Source organism: Cervus canadensis, chromosome 1, assembly GCF_019320065.1.
Source record: "Cervus canadensis isolate Bull #8, Minnesota chromosome 1, ASM1932006v1, whole genome shotgun sequence".
Taxonomy (NCBI): Eukaryota; Metazoa; Chordata; class Mammalia; order Artiodactyla; family Cervidae; genus Cervus; species Cervus canadensis.
The window spans coordinates 117,138,605-117,148,608 of record NC_057386.1 but is presented as its reverse complement, the minus strand read 5'-3'; positions in this window follow the sequence as shown (position 1 = coordinate 117,148,608).

The window sequence follows — 10,004 nt, the reverse complement described above, 5'->3', positions numbered from 1 at the left end:
CAAGGTGTGAAGCGGGAGGAACGTTATGCTCCCAAGGGGGTGCTGGGTACTGTCATGTTCTCCCCTCGTCTCAGGTCTTGGGAGTGCCTGGGTATATGCTTGAGGGGAAGACAGAAAGCAAACACCTTGAACCTCAGAGGTCCTTTTGACCTTTTTCATTACTGAGGCCCAGGGGACCATAGGAAACCTGGGTCCAAAGAATTGGTAGAGAAATGGTCATCATCGGGCAGGGCAGTCCTCCTGGGTTCAGTTAGGCAACAACTGAGCGTTCAGTTCTTCACTGGTGTTCCGATCTGGGGGTGCAGTGACACCCCCAGCTGGGGAGACACACATTCCCTGGCAAGTGTCAGCCAAGTGGAAACCGGATGGATGCGTCTCAGTCTGGAGGAGAGGGGAAAGGGAGGCTGCTGACAGATCTGGGAACAGAGCACAAGGGCCTTCGAGTGGGGAGAAGCCGGGATGGTTGAGAGAACTGAGGTGGAATGGTGGCACTCTGAAGAATTTTGGACTTGATCCTAAGAGCAGTGGGAAGCCATTGAGGTTGGGGAATAACGCAGTGTTTATGGCCCTGCACTGAACAATATTTTTGCCTTGTTTTCTCATTGGAAAAAAAAAAAGTGGATTTTTCAATTCCATACCTGCCAAAATAATTTTTTTTTCAGAAGGAGAAAATAAGGGAATGATAGAATATGCATTTACCTCCAGGATTAAATGTGCTAACAGATGCAAATTGCCTAGCATTCTAAGTGTGGTCTATAAATGGTAGTTCCCTTATCTTTCCTCTGAATTCCATTTCACAAATTCTGCTATTCCGAGAGCACGGAAGGAGACCAAGTCTCCCTACAGTCTAAAGATAAATTTCATTTGAAGTACTCTGGATGGATGAAAAAAGTGGAATTGGTTCATAAGATCAAAGGGTGATTATTTTACAAAATTATTGTTCAAATAGTGAGGTCCCCCTGATCCAACTTATTACTTGATTTATGGAAATACAGTCCCTATTCAACTTTTTAGGAACACATTTGTTGCATAAAACAAGACCACATTTCACCATGTCAGAGCCCATGGCAATGTTATTCCTCACTGTGAGATTTCCATCTTTCTGGTCATGTAGTAGACATTTAAGTACTTGTGGTTGATTTAAATACTGGAATAAACCTTCTGCTAAATCTCAAGTCGGGGGCATCAGTTCTGTAGCTCTCTCTTTATAGTTGTTCGCATGAATTTTGATGGCATGAAAAAGCTTGTTCTCGATTTATATTTAGCTCATACAAACGCTACTGCACAATTATGTTGTAAGGAGGAATTAGGTTTTATCTTTAAGTTGTTATTATAGTGTTGTGAAAAGGTGAACATTGGGAATAACTATAAAGTAGTAGCATATTGTATTATTCATTTTGCTACTCTTTCTTTAAAAAAAACTGTGGTGCAGGGCCTGGAACAGACTAACACGTGTGGTAGGTGTATCAGTCAGGTTCTGTATAAGGAGCAGATGGTATGTTCAAATTAGATAATTAGAGGAGGGTTTAATAAAGGGACTATTTACAAAGGTTTGGATAAAGTGTAGGGAAATCATAGGGGTAGTGGAGTGTCCATAAAGCTGAGCACCAAAAAACTGATCCTTTTGAACTGTGGTGTTAAAGAAGACTCTTTTTTTTTTTTGGAGAAGACTCTTGAGAGTCCCTTGGACTGCAAGGAGATCCAACCAGTCCATCCTAGGGGAAATCAGTCCTGAATGTTCACTGGAAGGACTAATGCTGAAGCTGAAACTCTAATACTTTGGCCACCTGATGTGAAGAACTAACTCATTTGAAAAGACCCTGATGATGGGAAAGATTGAAGGCAGGAGGAGAAGGGGACGACAGAGGATGAGATGGTTGGATGGCATCACTGACTCAATGGACATGAGCTTGAGCAAGCTCCAGGAGTTGGTGATGGACAGGTAAGCCTGGTGTGCTGTAGTCCATGGGGTCGCAAAGAGTTGGACACGACTGAACTGAGTGCAGTATTCAGGGGGCTAGGAATAATTGGGGTCTTTACCATTCCTAGAGCTAAAAGTTGAAAGGAAGGGAGAAATTCCAGAACCCAGAAAGAGAGCTATGTGGAAAGGGCTGCCTTGAAAGGGAGCAGTGACCTTTTATCAAAAGACATAACCAACCTGAGGCTATCTGGCAGGGAGGGAACCAGGGAAATAAATACATCACCCTCAGTGTCCTTCTGCCCTCCAGTCTGCTGCTGCCACCTTCCACTGGCTGTACCCAAATGGAAGCGACAGTGTCAAGTCCATGGAGTCTGTATGGGGGAGCATCCCAGGTCAGACAGTAGATCAGGAAGGGCAAATGGAAAAATATTTGGTACAGCAGGCTTCATTTCCAAGTTGAATAAATACCTGACATTTAAATCTTGATGTCTTAGACAATGAAACCTTTAGGGATGGCCCTGTGGCAGGAGGTTCAAGGTTATCATGTGTTCATTCTTTGGATCTACTGAACATTCTATAAAAAGTATTAAGGTGGACATTTTGAGAGAAGCCCAGCTTTGACAAAAGAATCCCAGAAATGCAAGGAATTCTCCTTCCCGATGTACGTATTTTTCAGAACACCTCCTCACCCTATCAAAGAAGCACTTGTTTAGAGCTTGGAATATACCTATGACCCTATTGGACTCAAAATTAGATGCTGCTTCCCTCCCCAGAAGCGAGCAAGTTCAGTTCAGGCAAAGCGCCCAGGTTCTGAATCTCGTGGCTGGCAACTGGCAATTATGTTCCTTGCGTGCTGGTACCTTTTAGGTAGTGGCTGAATAGTCATTTTTCAGGCCAGGGGACCAGAAGCGGGTTTGTCAGTGCAGTTCTGGAAATTGGACTTGTTCTTGTGGATGGAGTCCATCGTGGTCTCACATTTTCTGAATCTGTGAAATCATCCCCCTCTTTAATGAAGTCCTCTTGGAAGAGGAGGGAGTGGGTCTCCTTTACTGACATGACTCTGACAAGCAAATCAATTCGTTCCATTTGTTTCCTCTTTGAAAACAGCAATCCTCGCGCATTACATAATCTAATCTTCATGCCTCACTGGTTTGTTCTGTCCTCCTGAGGAATTGGCAGATGGTGCCAACGCGGAGACCCGCACACACGCCTCGCGAGCCTCATGGTAACGGGAGAGTTGCTCACGGTGTCTGTCTCTTTGCTGTGGGGTCCCTCGCTGGCATTTGTTTCCCTGGCTCAGTCTGCTCTTTAGCATTCCTCAGGCACCGCTGGCTTCTTGCCTGGGGCTCTCATTCCAAGATTAATTGGAAATATTGAAAGCAGATAAAAAGAGAACAGAAAGTGAAGTTGCCAGGGCAGAGAATTTGCCTCATCTCTTCTGAACGCCCTCCTCCATTAAAATCTGAAGCATCTTTGGCAATTTGAGCTCCAAACCTTCCTCACCCAGCCTGGTCCCCGGGTCCATCCTTGTTGCCGGGTTACACATAGCCTGGGGATGGGGCTGGCTGTGTCAGAGTGGGGAGAGCAGAGATCTGCCTGATAAGGTCTCTGAATTTCATTCTCTCTCTCTCTTGCTCGTGTGAGTCACATACCTGCAGGAATGATTGTTCCCCAGATAGGGCAGTTGCCTGGATCCGCCTTCAGGTCAGTGATGTCATCTTTGCTTAAGGAAAATTATCTCAGCACTCTGTGAGGGAAGGAGCTTCCCAGCAAGGCCCTGTCAGCGAAACCACAATGTTTAGATGTCCAGGCAGAGATGCTGCCTATGTAGCTCATCTAAAAGGGAACAAAGGCTTCTCGAGCATCCTGTGGTGGGTACAGTTCTACTGGTATTAATACTTAGGGCTGGAAATGAGCTGATATGCTCCAGTTGTGAAAATATTGAAATACTTCCATATCAATTGGTAAATAGTTCTACCTTTGCGCTCCCAAGTGCCTCCCATCCTTCTGCTAATTTTTAAGTCGTTGAGAGGCTGATATTTTAGGTGATTGCATGAGCAAGCTCTACCTTTCCATGCAGCACTGTGAGTGGCCATTGCTACTTTGTTTTCAGCCGTGCAGAACCAGGAGGTCTGCTTGGGTGTCGAGCCAGGCTCAACTCCAAGTGCCGCAGATGTAACCGCCCTGCTCACAGACCGCACTGTTGGCTGACTCGAATTTTGGATGGAACCTCCAGGCAATTAAAGCATAGAACCCTCCTGCCTGTGGCAAAAACATGCCTGGTCCTTAAAAGGTCACATGTACCTTTATGCTGGCTGGTCACTCAGGATCCAGGCGGCACATACAGACGACAGACACGATCTGTCTGATGGAGGAAAACAAAGCAAGCCACGTGGAATCTTCTTCAGTTCCATTTCCCCACCACTGAGTCCAAACAGAGGGAACTAATTTCTATAAAAACAACAAATGTTTTGCTGCTTTCAATTTGTGACTCGTTCACTCAATGTCAGGTGAGCACCTACTGTGCTGTTATGTGTTGGTCACTTTGCTAGATGCTGGACATCCAGTAGTGAATAAAAACCCTGTCTCTGCTTTCATGGAACACACAGTCTAGTGGGGGAGATAGATAATAAAGGAGGCCAGCATTGTTGGAATGTCCTTAGGTCATCTCAACATGGGTTGCATTTCAGCTGATGGAAACTGTATGGATGTAATGGTGACTTCCGGTGTGTTGTATATGGAGGGTATGTGTCTACACTGCTAAAGCAGACAGCAGCGTAGGGGTGTGCCAGGGGTGTGTGGCAATCGTATTAAAGGAATAACACACGGCAGGGTGAGGGTGGGGGGTGAGATCACTTCCTGTATCCAGTAAAGATCTCAGAAAGGCTGAGAACTGCTTTGGGTTAGGGGAAGACAAAGAGGGATGCTCTGAATGAGAATGATGGTGATGATATATTTCATACTTGGAGATCAGATAGTCTGTCCTTAAAAGAAAATGGTAACTTCTGACCAGTCACCTGTTTAGTTCAGTTCAGTGGCTCAGTCGTGTCCGACTCTTTTCGACCCCATGAATTTCCCTCATCTATGCTTTTCATCTCCTTTGCCCTTGAAATAAGGGAACAAGTAAACACAGAATTTGCTAGCTAGGTGGAGGGGTACAAACAAACTGCACCCCCAAAACCATGGATGGCTAATGACCTACATAGGAATCAGTTGGTGAAAACCCTGGCCTCACTATCAGAGCCTCTTCCAATGGAGTTCAGTCCCCACTATTTTGAAAATCATAATTCATGTCCCTAAGACAGTCTGGTAGTTGGTTCTACTTGTCAGTGTTAATTATTTTTGCTCTGTCTGTCCTGCTTGCTTGATTTTTCTTTGTATTGAGTTATAATTTATACACAGCAGGAGGTCTAGTTTCAAACATACAGTTCAGTGTCGACATCTGCATATATATTCTCATGATCCACATCCCTTTTCATTTTATTTTAAAAATCTTGGAATCCTCTTAAGTGATGAACATTTGGGTCCAAAGGCAGATATCCAAAAAGGAATCCCCTATTCAGTTCACTGACTGTCCCCTCTCCCCGACCCCTTGAAAAAAAAAAATTCTCATCTAATCCTTTCTCGAGTTCCCCAATCACCACAGAGGACTTAAAGCCATAAGAACATTTTGTAATCCCAGCTTTCTGAAACCTAACAGAGAGATTTTGTCATCTGAAAACAAGGGAGAGATTAAGTACAAAATTTGATTCTGACAGTGGCAGAAAGGAGCCAGCTCGACAGGAAACGTCATGAGAATTAATCCAAGCACCGCTGTCCACATTTTTCATGACTCTGAACATGAGGTAAGTTCTGGTCAGGATGGAACAGTTTTTAAAGGAGTTTGCTACAGGGACATGACATCATCAGACTGAGGCATTTTAAATGAGAGATCTGTGTACATTTTAAAAACTTTGCCCTTAATCCTGCCTCACTCCTCTGAATGCATGCTGTTAGAAATGAGACACCAAGACAGCAAAACACACTGTTCTCTCTAGACTAATGTGGTCCCAGACCCATCTTCTCTTTTTAACTGTCCTTTTGTCTTTCCAGCACTCCACGACAGCTCTTCTTTTGTATAACTTTCATTAAGGGTTATGCAGTCAAATAACACAACAACATATAATTAGTTAATAACTGCAATGTGTATAACATTTAAAGGCAAGTGAGAGGCTTTATGTGACAATGCTTTTAAACCTATAAAAATATGTATAATCCAAAAGGATTATTTAAAAAATTATTTCTATGTGGCAGGATACTTTGCAGTGACTATACTCCCATTCATGGCAAAAAAACAGAGAGGCAAGCCATTCTTATTTTCTACATCCAGAACTTCCCATGTCTTAACAGTGAAATTTCTGAAACATTTCCTGAATTTGACCCAGAGTCTACTTTTAGTCCTTATTACCTCCCCATCAGACTTAACAATCCATAAAGAAAGGCACAGTGTTCCCTTAATTACTGCTCTGTTTCCAATGCCTAGCACGTGGTGGGGACTTGAGCATTTGTGTTAAAGAAGTGGACCTAATTTCCTGGTTGTTTCTGCCTTCAGTGTCCTTTCAGTCCGTTCAACAATGCAGCATCATTTTCTTCAAAAATACAGTTTTGCTCATGTCCTATATGCACGCATAAAACCGTTAAGGCATCTGTTTTGTCTGTAGAATAAAGGACAGGTTCTTGACTATATCATATTCCAGAGCCTTCACAGTTTGATCCAATCACCTTTCCAGGCCTGTCTTCCAGCCCTTACCCCTCCTCCCCACAAACCATAGATAGTTCCCAAACTCCCTCTGCAGATTCACACTCCCAAGCCTCCACAGAAGCTATCCCCCTTCCTTGGAATGACCTTCCTTTTATCTTCCTTATTCACCTGGTGGAATTTCACTTCTCCAAAACGCAGCTCAAATGTCACCTTCTCTGACGCTTCTCCAGCTCCCTTAAGGGTTCTGCTTAGTACTCCCACATAATCTAGTTTGTCCTGCCCTTATTGCACATTTCCCATGATATTATAGCAGGGTTTATCCTCTTTTTTGTTTTTGCTTTTTTGTGTGTGCAAATTCCTGGAGAGCAGGAACCGAAGCTTATCGTGATTCTTTACGAATCTGACGCTGACCGCCCCTTCCTTCCTCCCCCATTTTCGGCCTAGTCCGAGCCACCCTCCTCCCTCACCTGCTCCATGCGACAGCACCTGGCTGTCTCCACGCTGCCGCGTCTCCATCCGGGCGACGGACCTGCTGTGAAGCCACCAGCGCTCCTCGAATGATGTAAACAACCAGGTGCCTTGTCTCTACCACAAACCTGCTAGTGGTTTTCCTTGATACTTAAAAAACTCCCAAAGCCCTGGATTCTCTGACCCCTGCCTTCCTCTCCAGTTTCATCTCTATAGCTCTCCCACTTTTCACCCCAGACCCACTTGCCTCTGCTTCTCTGGGAATGTGCCATGTCATTCCCTCTTTGGGACTTTCTTTCTTTTTTACTTTTTGGCCACATGATGAGGCATGTAAGATCTTAGTTCTCTGACCAGGGATCAAACTCTCACCCCTGCATTGGAAGCTTGAATCTTAAATCACTGGACCACCAGGGAAGTTCCCCTTCTTGGGACTTTTGACCTGTCTCCTCTCTGCTCTGGATATATGCCTGGCTTGCTCCCTTACTTCATTGCGATCTCTGCTCAAACATCCCCTCCTTAGAAAGGGCCTTCCTAACTACAGTCTAAGGTAACACCCTCCATTAAGTCTTCCTCTCCTACCTGCTTTATATCTCTTCACTGCACTAAATGCCACTAGTTGGTCACCATTAATTATCTGTGCATCTCAGTTGTCCATCTGTTGCTAGGGATACAGAGTTTTTGTTTACCACCATGTCCCTGGTACCTAACATGGTGCCTGGCAAATAGCAGGCACTCAAGTGTTTGTGGAATGAGTGGATGAATCTTTATATCCCAGGTGACTAACACAACACCTGGTTCTAGAAGGATCTGTCAAGTGAATGTCCAAATTAACAAATTTTACAAATGAAATGACATCTTGGCCTATATCCAGGATAATCTAGGATCTGAGGGCAAGTGTTTCATCCACTTGTACCATGAACATAATCTTGATTTGTTTTATTTAAGATCATAAGTGATGTAACCAGATTCTTCACTTTTTCAAAGAAACTGGTCGCTGACAGAGGTCTTGCCCAAGAATATTGAGGGAATTTCAGAAAGCTCATCAAGAGGGGGCACAGTGGGGATTTAGAACACCCTTCAGCCCACTGCTTTCAGAAGCTCCGGAGGGATTCAGATAAGGTACTTTATGTCCTGTGATTTATCCAGAATGGACATTGGTTGTTAATCCTGCCCAGCGCTGATTACTCTGAGGGCTGGAACAGGTAAGACGCTGACTGACCTGGGACTCCGAGAGAGGGCACACGGCAATGAAGCACCCGAGCCTGCCCCAGCTTTTGTGCTCCAGGACCCCGGTGGCTTTGATGTGGCACCTCAGGCCCTCAGAGCAGGTGAAAGTGCTAGTCACTCAGTCATGTCCGACTGCCACCCCGTGGACTGTAGCCCGCCGGGTTCCTCTGTCAGTGGGATTGGCTGCAGGGAACAATTTGCTGGAGAACAAGAGAAATTTCCCTTCTTCACTTTGGCCTCCGGGCAGCTGTTTTTCCCATCCTGTTTCTCTTAAATCCTTGCGTATGGAATGAGATGTTTGCATAGGCAGACAGTACAGAGAGCAGTGAACCCTCGGCAGGAATGAAGTGTAGCTTTTTGGCAGTCTGTCCATCTAGCCTTCCGTGGAGTCAAAGCTGTGATCAAACGCCCTGTTCTCCTGCATGGATGGGTTTCCCTGGTGGCTCAGCTGGTAGAGAATCCACCTGTAATGTGGGAGACCTGGGTTCGCTCCTTGGGTTGGGAAGAGCCCCTGGAGAAGGGAAAGGCTACCTGCTCTAGTATTCCTGGGCTTCCATTGTGGCTCAGCTGGTAAAGAATCCACCTGCAATGTGGGAGACCTGGGTTCAGTTCCTGGGTTGGGAAGATCCCCTGGAGAAGGGAAAGGCTACCCACTCCAGTATTCTGGCCTAGAGAATTCCATGGACTGTATAGGCCATGGGGTCGCAAAGAGTTGGACCCGACTGAGTGACTTTCACACTTTCCTGCATGGATGGCATCATCCATGTAATTTGGAAAGACCAGAACAGGGAGAGCCTGAGGTCCACACCCCATCCTTCCAAGTCTTTGGTATCCCATTGCTAAACAAGAGTGGGGGATGGGGCCTTATAAGGTGCAGAGGGAAGGAAACTTCCTGAACTGCACTTGCGGCCCTGCTGTGAACACTGGGCTAAGCCTTTTATGTGATAGTGTTGTTGCAGGAAGGGGGACCCCTTCCAGGGCCCGAAACTGGGCTCTTGTCTAACACTCGGAAATGAATTGTCCAAGGAGACGCATGTGCTGACAAAGCAAGAGATTTTATTGGGAAAAGGCACCTGGGTGGAGAGCAAGAGGGTAAGGGAACCCAGGAGAACTGCTCTGCCGCCTGGCTCACAGTCTCAGGTTTTATGGTGATGGGATTAGTTCATCAGATGTTACCGAGAAGTTGATTATGATTATTACCGGCATTTTACAGAACAGGAAGACAAGGTTCAGAGGCTGATGACACTTGCCCAAGATACCCAGATGGTAAGTGGCAGAGCTGGGGTCTGAGATTCAAACCAGGTCTATGGGACTTCCTGCCTGCTTACCAAGAGCAGAAATTTCTTTACCATCTGGAAGGGCAAGAGGGCGGGAGGGGGACAAGAGCTGGAGGGGCAGCAGATGGGTCCTACCTGAGACTTGAGCATCACCAGACCCTGCAAAGTCCAGGTTACGCGGGTGCCACCTGGCTTCTCTTCGGTTCTGAGAACTGTCATCCTGGTCCCATTCCAGGGTACTGGGAATGGGTGAAGCCCCCATACAGGGGAGCCGTTCCTTCCAGCAGTGTCCTTCCACGCCATTCTGGCTCCGGGGTTCGGGGTGGCGGTGTCCTACACAGCCTGCCTTCACCCTCCTTGCGTCTCGAGT